Source organism: Typopeltis vanoorti, chromosome 9 (genome assembly GCF_054136105.1).
Source record: "Typopeltis vanoorti isolate ZY-2024b chromosome 9, IOZ_Tvanoo_1.0, whole genome shotgun sequence".
NCBI classification, from domain to species: Eukaryota; Metazoa; Arthropoda; class Arachnida; order Uropygi; family Thelyphonidae; genus Typopeltis; species Typopeltis vanoorti.
In genome coordinates this window covers 98,883,309-98,895,379 of record NC_143557.1, presented here as the reverse complement: position 1 = coordinate 98,895,379, position 12,071 = coordinate 98,883,309, and the positions used below count along the sequence as shown (strand labels likewise).

At 36.5% G+C, this 12,071-nt stretch overlaps 1 protein-coding gene across 4 annotated transcripts in view; it reads right to left on the bottom strand.

The window, feature by feature from the left end:
* The window catches only part of LOC150103289 (uncharacterized), a 431,466-nt gene that overhangs the window by 143,180 nt on the left and 276,215 nt on the right, over positions 1-12,071 (bottom strand). The gene's annotated exons all lie outside the window — the stretch shown is intronic.

Genomic DNA, 12,071 nt, shown 5'->3' with positions numbered 1-12,071 from the left:
AATGGAAAAGAAGTCAAACTGGCAGAAGAATTAGTAACATACTATGGACAAAATTCAGGCAACAGCAATCAGGAAAATGAAGGAGTTTATCTGGATTGGTAGGCAATTTCAAATAGTGTTATGTGGATAATTTTCAAAATGGGAAATTAGGCAATGAAATATAGATGCCTATGGATGCACAGAAGGTTTATGGAAGAAGTGGAGGAATTTTTTGAGTCATTAGAAAAGGCAGCTGATAAACAAAATGGATGTTTAGGGAAAATTTAGAAAAAAGGGCAAAAGTAATAAATAATAATGGGTGAAGTGCCTGCTGGCATTTCAGATCATGACAAAGAATTCATCACTGACACTATGTTTCAACATAAAGATATGCAAAAATTCACAGGGGAAGAAAACACACAAGAAAAACACAGCCTCATTGACTATGTCATCATTTATTGTTATATGTACACACTGTTTCAAGATACCAGGGTATACGAAGGATTTGAAAGTGGAAATGATTGTCAGTTATAAGTTGGATAAAAATGAATATCATATTCAAAAAAGAAAATGTTAGAAAGTTTTAAAAAGAATTAATATCAAGCAGTTGTGTAGATGAATTGTAGACACAAATATACAAATATTCAAAAATAAATGAGAGCATGAAAACAAGAACCAAACCTTACAGTCTCATTGGCAAACTCAAATTTCATTTAAGAACACAGAAGATAAATATCAGGAAGACAAAATGTTCTGGAGGCTATTGAAACAACTTAGAAATGGAGGAAAGAGTGCAAGAGAAGGAATTAATTATGATAAAAGCAATATGAAAACTGAAAGTAAAGATATTCTGGATATCTGGAGTAACTGCTTTGAAAGACTGTTAAATGAAACAAGCAGTTACAGATAGTAGTAGAAAAATATTCAAGTGGAATGCAATCAGGAGTACATATCAATACTTGAGGTAGTAAATGCTATCAAATGCCTAAAATGTGGAAGCACAATTACTGTAGATGATATACAACCAGAACCTCTCAGTGTTCTCATTGTTCCTGTTTACAAACAGGAAAATAAAACACTGTGAGAATTATACAGGAATTTCTCTATTAAATGTTCCAAGTAAGATTCATGCAAGCATACTTGTAAAGAGGCTAAGAAAAATTGTGGAAAGAAAACTTGGCAAAGAACAAGCTGGGTTCAAGCCAAATAGAGGTAGTTGGGAATTAGATTTTTTTCCTTTACAACAAGTAGTTGAGAAACTGAGAAAATATCAAGGATCTGTGCAAAGTTTGTAGCTCTAGAAAAGCAGTTCAGAACACTACAAATGGCATTAAACTTGATATCAGAATCAGGGACCTCACACTTAGCTCTTTGCTAAGTGTGAGGTCAGACCTAGTAACAGCAAAATTTTATGTTGTTTTATTTCTTCTGAATCAAAGGTGGCTCTAAAGAAATATCGATATATTATTGAAACAAAAAACAATAACCGTGTCAGTTACAAAATTCCAAGACATTTTGGCTTCTCAGGTGGATGGTATCTGGAGCACTGAATGAGGCGAGTTCCAAGTATTATTCAACAGTAATTCTATCAATATATTTGAACTTTTTCGTTCCCTGATACTTTCTGTTGAAGAAATATCTCAGAGAAACATTTCACATGTTCATTACTAGCATTATTAAAATTTAAACCAAAGAAAAACAGAGCGGGAGGAGGGAGCCTGAATAATAATTTCAGAATGGCATTTATATTATGCTGCATTTCCATTTCTAGGCATAGAGAGAGTGATGCTTATTTATTCATATAACTTCACTGAAAAGTTTCCAGTGTATTTTGAAGACAGTGGAAACAAACAATGTACACAGCTTTCTCCATTATTCTACACCTCCATAGCAGCTGAGAATTTTCCCTTCAGATGGGGAGACCTATGTTTGAATGACGTAAATGTATTTTAGTCGATCTCATACACAGATCAACAGTGTTTTTCATCCAGCAAAACTGGTGTACACAATTAACAAATATAACACCCCGGCTTCATAGCATTAGTTTAATGAAATTACTATCCTCAAGATTAGTGAAATCACTTTGCTGTTATCCATTCTTATCACTATGGAAAAGAGTGACTCGTATACGAGTTGCGTGATACAGTGTTAAGCGCATGACTGGTTACGTCACTTGAAATCCATTAATACGCTCAAATTCGTCACCTTAAACCATCTTTCAGTTATAGTCAATTAATATGGACTATATCAGTCCTAGTATATTAATGATACTCAGCCTTGATTTTACGTTCAAAACCTAAATTTAAACATCCACTACACAGCTGAACCCCCCCCCCATTTCTCAGCCCACAAGCATAATACAAATATCATTGTGAAGTAATTAAACATCATTTACTTCCGTACATCATTCAATTCTTGTCGGGACAGAGGAATCTGTATATGGGCCTTTTTTTTTTTTTTTTCCCCAATGAAAGTGAGTTAGACGATTTTTTCCTCCAGAAAACTCGGGTTTTTCATCCCACATACAAACAAAAAAAATCTAGTGATGGTGGTGGTAGGAATCATTAGATGGCGTTTTGGCAAGTTGGTGGATTAAATGGTGGAAAAGTAGTTATCGAGTTTAGTGCCCTCCCACGATGAATCCTTGAAGGTGTCACGTAATAATAATTAAGTGGCGAGGAGTATATTGCTCTGAGTCCTTCCTCAGTGATCTCCCAACATGCACACTCACACTGATTTCCTCACCACTAGAAATTTTAAGCTATCATAAACCTTCAGGATTATCTAAAATTTCTGGTTAACTCTTAATTTCAAAATTTTGGTATAAATTGATATGCACGATTATTGTTACTCTGACACACGATGGACATACAAAAATATATTTCTCCAGTTACAATTACTTTCCATTCTAAATTTTGTTTTGTTTAAAAAAAAAAAAAAAAGAAAGAAAGAAAGAAAATAAAATTTTTTTCACATTTACTGTTATAATTCCCAACGTATTATGAATATTTAAAAATTTCTCCACGAGAGACCACAAAGTCCATATAGGTTAATGCGTATGTGAGCAGGAGAGAAGTAATTAATTTGTTGATATTCTTTTCAAAGACCAGAGGCCGTAGTAGTCTTTGTAGAATACTTCATGGGGGATGTTGCTCAGCAAGACAGATGGTCATTTTCTCCATTGTGCCTTTTCTACGGATATTTCCGTGGGCGTTGTGCAGCAGATATCTGTAGAAATGACAGAAAGGAAAAACTGACCAGTAACATGAGAGAGAATGTTCTGTGAAAGAGGAACAGTCAATTAGCCAAAATGTCCTCTGACACATCAAAAATGTTTAGAGGTCTTAGATCACCACCAAAAATATGCGAGCAGTATTCCAGCAGATTTGGGATTTGTACACAGCAAGTAGCAAGAGAAATTGAAAAGTAATATCTTAAGAGGAAAAGATGCCATGTTTTCGGAAAGCCGAGATCTATGAAAGGATTTGCTTATGCCATGAATGGCTGGGAATAAGTGCCAGTCCAAGAAAAGAGAGCTGTCTTGACCAATAAGCTGAGCATTTTCAAAAGATATGGGGAGAAAGAACTAGGATCTGAGACAAAATTGTATTTTGGAAGCATTAAAGATGACTAACTTGTTATCTGGCCATTGAAAGATGGTATGGAAATCAACGTTTACAATACTATGAGAAGCTGATCTTGAAGCTTGACATGTTTGAAGTATGAGTTTGAAAAAATATAGAATATTATCATCAGCAAAACTGTAGACAAGGGTGGTCAGTACGAAAAGGTCATTTATATGTATGAAGAAAAGGGTTGGTGAAATGACAGAACTTGAGAAACACCTACATCAGCAAGATGATCTGCAATAAACGATGCGAGAGAAAAGGTGGGGAGAGATGATAAAAAAAACAGGAGTTTGCTCAGGAGCTCGTCTCTTGAACACAGTTGATAGAATATCGTCCGAACCAGAAGCTTTTGGTTCAATGTTATATGGTTTAGTTATATAATTATATGATTCAAGATTCTTTTTATGTTATTTTCGTTATATGATTCAATATCCTTTTGATGTCTCTCTAGCAGAAAGCATGCAATGCAATGCAATGTTCAAGGATCTAAGGCAGTATTGTGTTTTGGACCAAAGTAGATCAAGTAATCTGCTTTGGTCATTCAAGCAGGAGCTGGATGAGAAGGATGATGTGGGATGACAGCTTTATCTTTAGCTGATGCTGCAATGGTGTGTGTGTGTGTGTGTGTGTGTGTGTGTGCGCGCGCGCGCGCACGAGAGTCAGGAGGGCACATGAGCAGAATTTGCAATCAAAGTTTTTTGAAAGGGACCAGAAGGTGCAATTGCTATTAGCGTAGAAGACGAGTTTTCTGCATTTAACGATCTCCTGGTCAAAGTCCTATTAATGACTGTTTTGCAAGTGTTGTAAACTTCAATGTAGGTTATGACGAAAGTAGCTGAAGTTTTTGTCTTCGGACACTTAATATTCTGCCGCTACTTTTTTTTTTTCCCCTCAGTCATTTAGTCAGATTTTCGATGCAGGCAAGTAAATCTTTTTACTCACATACGGAATGCAGTTATAAGATCTCGCAACTGGGCAATTCGATAGTTGATTTTGTACAAGGATATGTATGTACAATACATACTAATTAGGATTAGGAAACATCGCATTTTTAGCGCGAAGTGGGAATGCACTGAACTTCGGCAACGGCAAAAAGTGAAGATTGGTTGTCTATTAATTTACAAAAAAAAAAAGTGAAGGCTAAAAAAAGTGGTATTAGCTGCGTTTATGCAATGAAACAGAAAGACGATTTAATTAATCTTTTAATATATGTTTTATTTATTCGCACCCTCTATAGCTAAGTGGTTTACCGTCGTTTACTTCCAGAAGAATATTTAAATTTAAATCCAGTTTGTCCGAGGAAGTTTCTAGGTACATTTCGAGTAAAACGGGTTGTAAGGCTTAGTTAACAGTGGAAAGATTTTACTTAACTACCACTTCATATAGCTTCCTTAAAATAACCAACCTAAGAAAACACAGTTGTTAGATATATGTTAAATTATGGAGATACTGCTATCTTATTCCATCAATAATTAAATGGTGAAAATCATTTAGCTATCAGAGGTCATTGTATCTGAAATGTAACAAAGTAGGACGCTATACTTGATTAATCTCTTTTCTAGTTAGGGTCAAAGTGATCGTCATCAACAGGATTCGAGCTCCAGTTGTTTTTCCAACTAAAGAACAGATGTCGCAATGCTCACAAAACTGTAGGAAAGCACTTGAATGGGAAGATAAACCCAAACCGAAGAGCAACTGCCCAAGTTGTTCAGTAACTGTGTTTACCTTGGGAGGATTGGTGGACAGACAATTGAACATGAAAGTAAGTTCAATAGGAAGTAAAGCCAAGTGATTCTATCCATCCATGTTCTTCTCATGAATGAAATGGGCATGGATGGATTATTGGAGTTCATGTGAACCCATGTGAATTACTTTGTTCACAGTAAAGATTTAATCATCGAATTTTGACAAGATGAGAAGGCAGTGGAGAATGCTCACAGAAAAGTTACCAAAATAGATAAATAAATATGTGAATAGACTCTGGGAATATAACTTACAAAATTCTGGGAAAAGGGGAGAATACGATAGTGAATGCTGGTGATAACGCAGGAAAAAATGGAAAAAAAAAAAAATACTCCTTTTGGGGAGATTTTTTGCATAGACTACTATCCCTGGTCCGAAAGGAAGTAGCGAGAGTAGATTTTTTTCTGATAAAGAAAAAAAAATAACAAAAGAAACACATTGCCTGATTGGGCAATGTGTTCAATTGGACAAAATATGAGCATCATGGTAAGTAGTGTGTCTCTATTGAACGGCCCGTTTTATATTATGCTTACTGGTCTTTCCCATTTGCTTTTAATATTTCTCCTGCACCCAGTGTTATATAGAAACAAGAACTTTGCAATCTATAATCGTGTGTGTGATTATTGGCGCCTAATGTTTAGCTGCTCATACCATCCGTTAACATTTCTTGAATAATTTGAGAATTTACGATATCTATACAGATGGATTCAATATAAACTTCGTTTTAAATCCCTTATTTCAATTTATAAGAATAAAGCTGTAAAACTATGCAATATTTGCATGATATGTGATTTCCCAATATCTTAACGCGGAAATACACTCCGTATATTTTTGGTGTGCTCAAACATCGGAATGGAAAAGAAGATAAAAGAAGTAAATACTGTACAAATGCAAATACTAGAAAAATATTTTCATACAATGAAGGCTAAAGGTAATTTTATATGTCAGACATTGTTCTTTTCTCCCTTCCACCAACATCCCTTCCGTTCTAAACACGCACTTTCGATCTTTTATTACTTAACAGTAGCCCGTGGGTACGACTGCTTCATCACTGAGGGGAAAGTTGCCTAGAGGGGAAAGTTGCCGGTAATAAGCCAAGCGTGAAACAAAGTTATGCTTCCTTTACGTATGTCAAGTCATGTGTTAATAAAATAGCGCCAGTAGAAAGGCACTGCCATCAATGTTCACAAAATGTGGGGGTGGAAGGATGCTCTCATCACTGTCCCTTTTCATTGTTTTTAGTCAACTGAATGTATCAAATCGGCTCCGAAAACTCCAATTTGGTAACTTCCATTACTTTAAACATGGTGAAAATGACTTATACAAAACATTAACTTTCAAAAAAAAAAAAAAAAACATTAAATTAAATTTAAAAATAATAAAGATAAAAACATATCGATGAAAACACTCCATTACGTCACTTTTCTAGGACAAAAACATGTGTGATGAATCGTAAAAGAAATAGCTTATTGCTTACTCGAAATAAAATTTTTTATGAATTCTTCATTTAAGTTAAGTTCAAATCAATGCCTTTTTTTATTAATTAGTCCAAATTAGTGCATTACTATAAATAGCGTCGTAACTACTTCCACGCTTCTGGGTCTGAGGAAGGAAGACAACCATTTATATGTTCGATGACTAGAAGCACTATTTCTAAGGCGCCTCCCCTACACATACACACACACACACACACACTACAGATTCAAGGTTTGCTGTATATGCAAATAAGGATTTTTCTTCTGAGAAGAAACTCTGCTTTCCGCAATTCAGAAAAAAAAAATATCGTAGAACAAACATGAGTATATACAAATGTCATTTTGGATTAGGCTTATTAACTACGACGAACGGTGGAAGACCAGCTCCTACCGACCTTTATCAAAACAGAAAAAAAAATCCTCGTCTGCTAATAACACAATGTTAAAAAAATCATCTTGTCTACTAATAAGACAATATTTAAAAAAAAAAATTTAGTTTATATAAAGCACAAGTTTATACCATGGTTAGTTTCTCTAGAATCGACTCCTAAACAATGCTGTTCGTAATAGAGCAACAGTCTAACACTAAAATAAAAAGCATGATGTATCCCATCTGCAATATTAAAATCTTTCATAAACATATGCAGTTTTAAATATAAAGGTACAACCATCTGGTGAGAATATGCAACACAAGACATTTGTAATATCGAATTAATCGGTAAAAATTTTCTAAATGAAACTTTTACATAAATAATTGTAAATTATTAAAATAAATTTTAAAAAAGACAAACGTAGCAGTAATTGAGCATAAAATTCAAGTTCAGTTTCTCTAAATATACAAAAATATGCAGAAAAAAAAATTAAAATAAATAATTTTTTTAAAATATTAAAATTTTGCTAATAATATACCATACTTCGTCATTTTAATACTCAATGTCGAAAATCTATAATTTAAAAGAGTCTTTGTTGATAACATGATATAAATAAAAAATGCTAGAGAGAGAGAAATCATTGGGGAGCTCAGAGATGAAAAATTAATCTCTTAAACATGAGGACCAGCTCAAGAGACTCAAGTCAGAGCAGAGACAACTTTCATCTCTTTTGACAAGTGTTGTATTTCGAGCATCTTAAAGGCGAAAGCCTATTCTAAGATTTACAGATGAATTACTTTTTTGTAGACATTTACAAAGATCTAATCTTGAGAAATTCATGTCTTATACATCGCTACAGAATATTGTTAAAAGATCATCATCATTCATTCTTTCTCAAGTTTATCACATAATAGATAAGAATTTGAACCTTGGTTTGGAACCAAAAACAAGCTAAGGCAATGGAGATTGCTTTAGAAATCTAGTAAATGCTAACTAAACAATCTGACACTAATTTTCAGTCGTGAAAGACTTCTATTGAAAAAATGATTACTTCACTCTAAGTTGCACTACTAAGTCGAGAGCGCTTCTGTTGCTTAGTCACAAGAACGTCATGGCATTTACCCTTCTATTGAAAGGATCTGACTCGAATAGGATCTGGACGCAAGGAACTTTTAAAAGAGATTTTCGAGTGAAAGTAAATTAATCACAGACGAAGGTGGCAGGGCTTTTTCATCTAGAAATTCGGCGTTTGCATTCTGCGAAACAGAAACCAGCCGGAGAACATTCATAAAATTCTCTTTCAAGAACAACTCATGTTTGCAATGTATCGAATTGAATGTTTCATATTTTTATGATGGATTCTAGGGGGGATACGTTTGAACATTGTTCTCAATTCGTAACTGCATGCAACTCTCAACTCAACGTATCATCTGCAGTAAGATTTAAGATGGGGGGGGTCTGGAAAGTTATCACATAGTAGATAAGAATATAAGAATAAGTAAATAAATATAAGAATAAGTAAATAAAAAGATACAACCACAAGAACGAATACAAACACACGGGGATATAAGAACATCATAACTCTGCTACTAGTATGTTCTTTCTTGTGGTTATATTACTATTACTATTATTACTATTATTACGGGCAACTCCAGGGAGTCATTAGACTCATCGAGGGAGGCCCCAAATCATATTCATCACAACTATTCAACATTCATACAGTATCTATCATACCTCGCCTTAAACTCATTCACTGTCACAGCATCCACCACAGACTCAGGGAGCGCATTCCACTCATTCACTACTCCAAAAGTAAAGAACCCAGCTCTAACACCTTTACTAACCACACTTTTGCCCAGTTTCCATGGATGTCCCCTAGTCCTCCCACAACCAGCCCTGTTCTCAAAAATATCTTCTGAATTAATTTTATAGAAACCCTTCAGTAATTTGAATGTCTCAATCATATCTCCCCTCCTCCACCTATCAACCAATTTTTGCAACCCACAAATCCTCAACCTGTTCTCATAAGGTTCATTCCACAGACCTGCTATCATCTTAGTCACTCGCCTCTGGATCCTTTCCACCTCCTCCCCATCAAGAAGAAACCTAGGTGACCAAATCTGGGCACAGCAGTCTAGATGGGGTCTTATCAAGGCTCGATACAGAGGAACAATAACCTGCTTGTCAACGTATTCTTCAGTAACCAAGTGATTTGATGAGCTGATTTGGCCACTTTTGCAATGTGTCACCTAAATTTCAATTCCTTATCCACCAACACTCCTAAATCTTGTGCCTCATCAATTTCCTGGAGCACAGTTTCATCAATGCAGTAAACTGCCGCCAATCTTTCACCCCAAAATGCATAACCTTACATTTTGCCACATTAAATTGACATCCATTCTCCTTAGCCCAGACCTCCAATCTATCCAAATCATCCTGCAAAATTTTGACGTCATCTGCATTCACTATTGCCCTACCCAACTTCGCATCATCCGCAAACAAATGAACTGTTCCTCTCAGATCCTTTCCTATATCATTAATGAACAAATTAAACAGCAGTGGTCCAAGAACAGATCCTTGTGGCACACCACTAGTCACAGGCCGTCTTGTGGACTCTACTCCTGAGTAAACCACTCTCTGATATCTCTCCGTCAACCACCCTCCTATCCATCTCACCAACCCTATGTCCATCCCCATATGCTGCAATTTACTGATTAGAATTCCATGTGGTATCCTGTCAAAGGCCTTAGCAAGGTCCAGTAGAATCACTGTAAACCCATTACCCTTATCCAGTTCAGCCGCCACTGTGTTATAATACGTGAGCAAGTTACTGAGGCATGACCTACCCTTCACAAAACCATGCTGTCCCCGATACAGTATCCTATTTTCTTCTATCCAATCTTGTATTTTCCTCTTGACTATTTTCTTTAAGACCTTGATAATGATTCCTGTTATGCTGATTAGCCGGTAATTTTCAACAGCAGCCTTGGAACCACCTTTGTGCAGCGGAACTATTTTCCCCTCTTTCCACCCCCTTGGGACTGACCCAGACCCGAGGCTCAAATTAAACAAAATGGTCAAGGGCACTGACAATTCTTGAGCTGCTTCACGTACGACACGAGCTGGTATACCATCCAATCCCACAGATATATTGACATTGAGGTTCTGTAATAGGCTAGTTACCTCTACTTCATTCATCACAGTTCCAGTATAAGCTGTTGGTTCTTCCATTCCTGCAAAGTCACCACCTGAATGATATACTCTTGCAAAGTGCTCGCTCAGTAATTCCACAATATCGACTGACTCGGTTACCTCCCTACCCTCAGCATTTTTTAAGATCATTCTACCATGAGCATTTTTCCTTTTACTTGCAACATATTGAAAAAACTGTTTGGGATTCATTCTCTTTAGCCTGCATGGCCAATTTTCTTTCGTAATCTGCTTTTGCTTTTCTTACCACCCTTGTTACTATCCTGGTCTGAGCTTTATACTGTTCCTGCGCCTGATGGTCACCTTTCTCCTTAAATTCCCTCCACAATTGTTTCTTTTTTTGCAGCTCAAGCTTAATAGTGTTATTCATCCATTTAACCCCTACTTGATGTATTATTCGGACTCTTGGTATACAGTCAACCATTGCCTCCTGCAAACAGTTCTTAACCACCTCCCATGCACTATCAACATCCAGCCCTTGCAGTTTTACTTGCCATGGCACTGAGCCAAGCACACACACCTAAGCTTGTCATACTTACCAGCCCGGTAATTCCACATGTATCCTGTCTTAATTGTAAATTCCACTCCTTTAGCCACCTCCCAAGTCATGACCTTATGGTCACTATCACCAATTGGTGGCAACATGGTCATGTTCGTTACAGCCACATTCTCAATTGCAATTACAAGGTCCAGCACTCTCTGCCCCCTAGTATTTTCCACTACATGTTGCCGTAGATAGTTGTCCCTTAATAACCGCATAAAATCCAATTCCTTCCTCCCATGTGCCCTCTCCTCTTTCCAGTCAATGTTACCATAATTGAAATCACCCATAATAATTACCCTCCTTCCACTCATTTCTTCTATTTGCCTATGCATACTATCCCCACCATCTGTTCCATCACCTGGTCTATAGCAGCACCCAATTGTATATTTTGTTCTGCTAGATTCTATCTCACACCAAACAGCCTCAAATGTGCTCTTTCTCTATCCTGCAGTTCAACTTCTATACTCCTTGGCTGCAGCTCATCGGCTATCATCAATAACACTCCTCCCCCCTTTTTATTCACCCTGTCACTCCTGAACACGCTATACCCGTCGCATTCGATCCCACTAGCATTATCATCTTCGGTCAGCCATGTTTCATTAATACCAACAATCTGTGTCCTGGAAGTGCCAACTAAGGCCAAAAACTCTTCCTTCTTGTTCCTAATACTCCTGGCATTAGTGTACATGAATTGCAGAAGCCCATTTGTCCTATCCCTACTTTGATGCCTTATACTAACTATCCCATTCTGATTTGTTGTCCTTCGTACTCGCTCGGGCATAATATACTCATTCATACACTCAACTGCCTCCCTAAAGTCTGCATATCTACTCCCCCCCCCTCCCCTCTTAATAAATCTAGTTTCCCTGAGTCTGTACATCCACTTCCACATCATTCATCAACACCTTTTCAAGTCTCCGTACACCAACTCCATTCAAATGTAACCCATCCATCTTATATAAGTCCTTTCGCCCATCGAACTCATTCCACACATCCAGAAATTATATCAGTTGCTTTAATATCATTTTTGTTCTAGGCGTTTATCAGAACTTTCCAGATCCTCTCCCAAGTATAATGCAAACGTGAACGACTAGGTGGAAACCTTTGGTGATATTGTGAA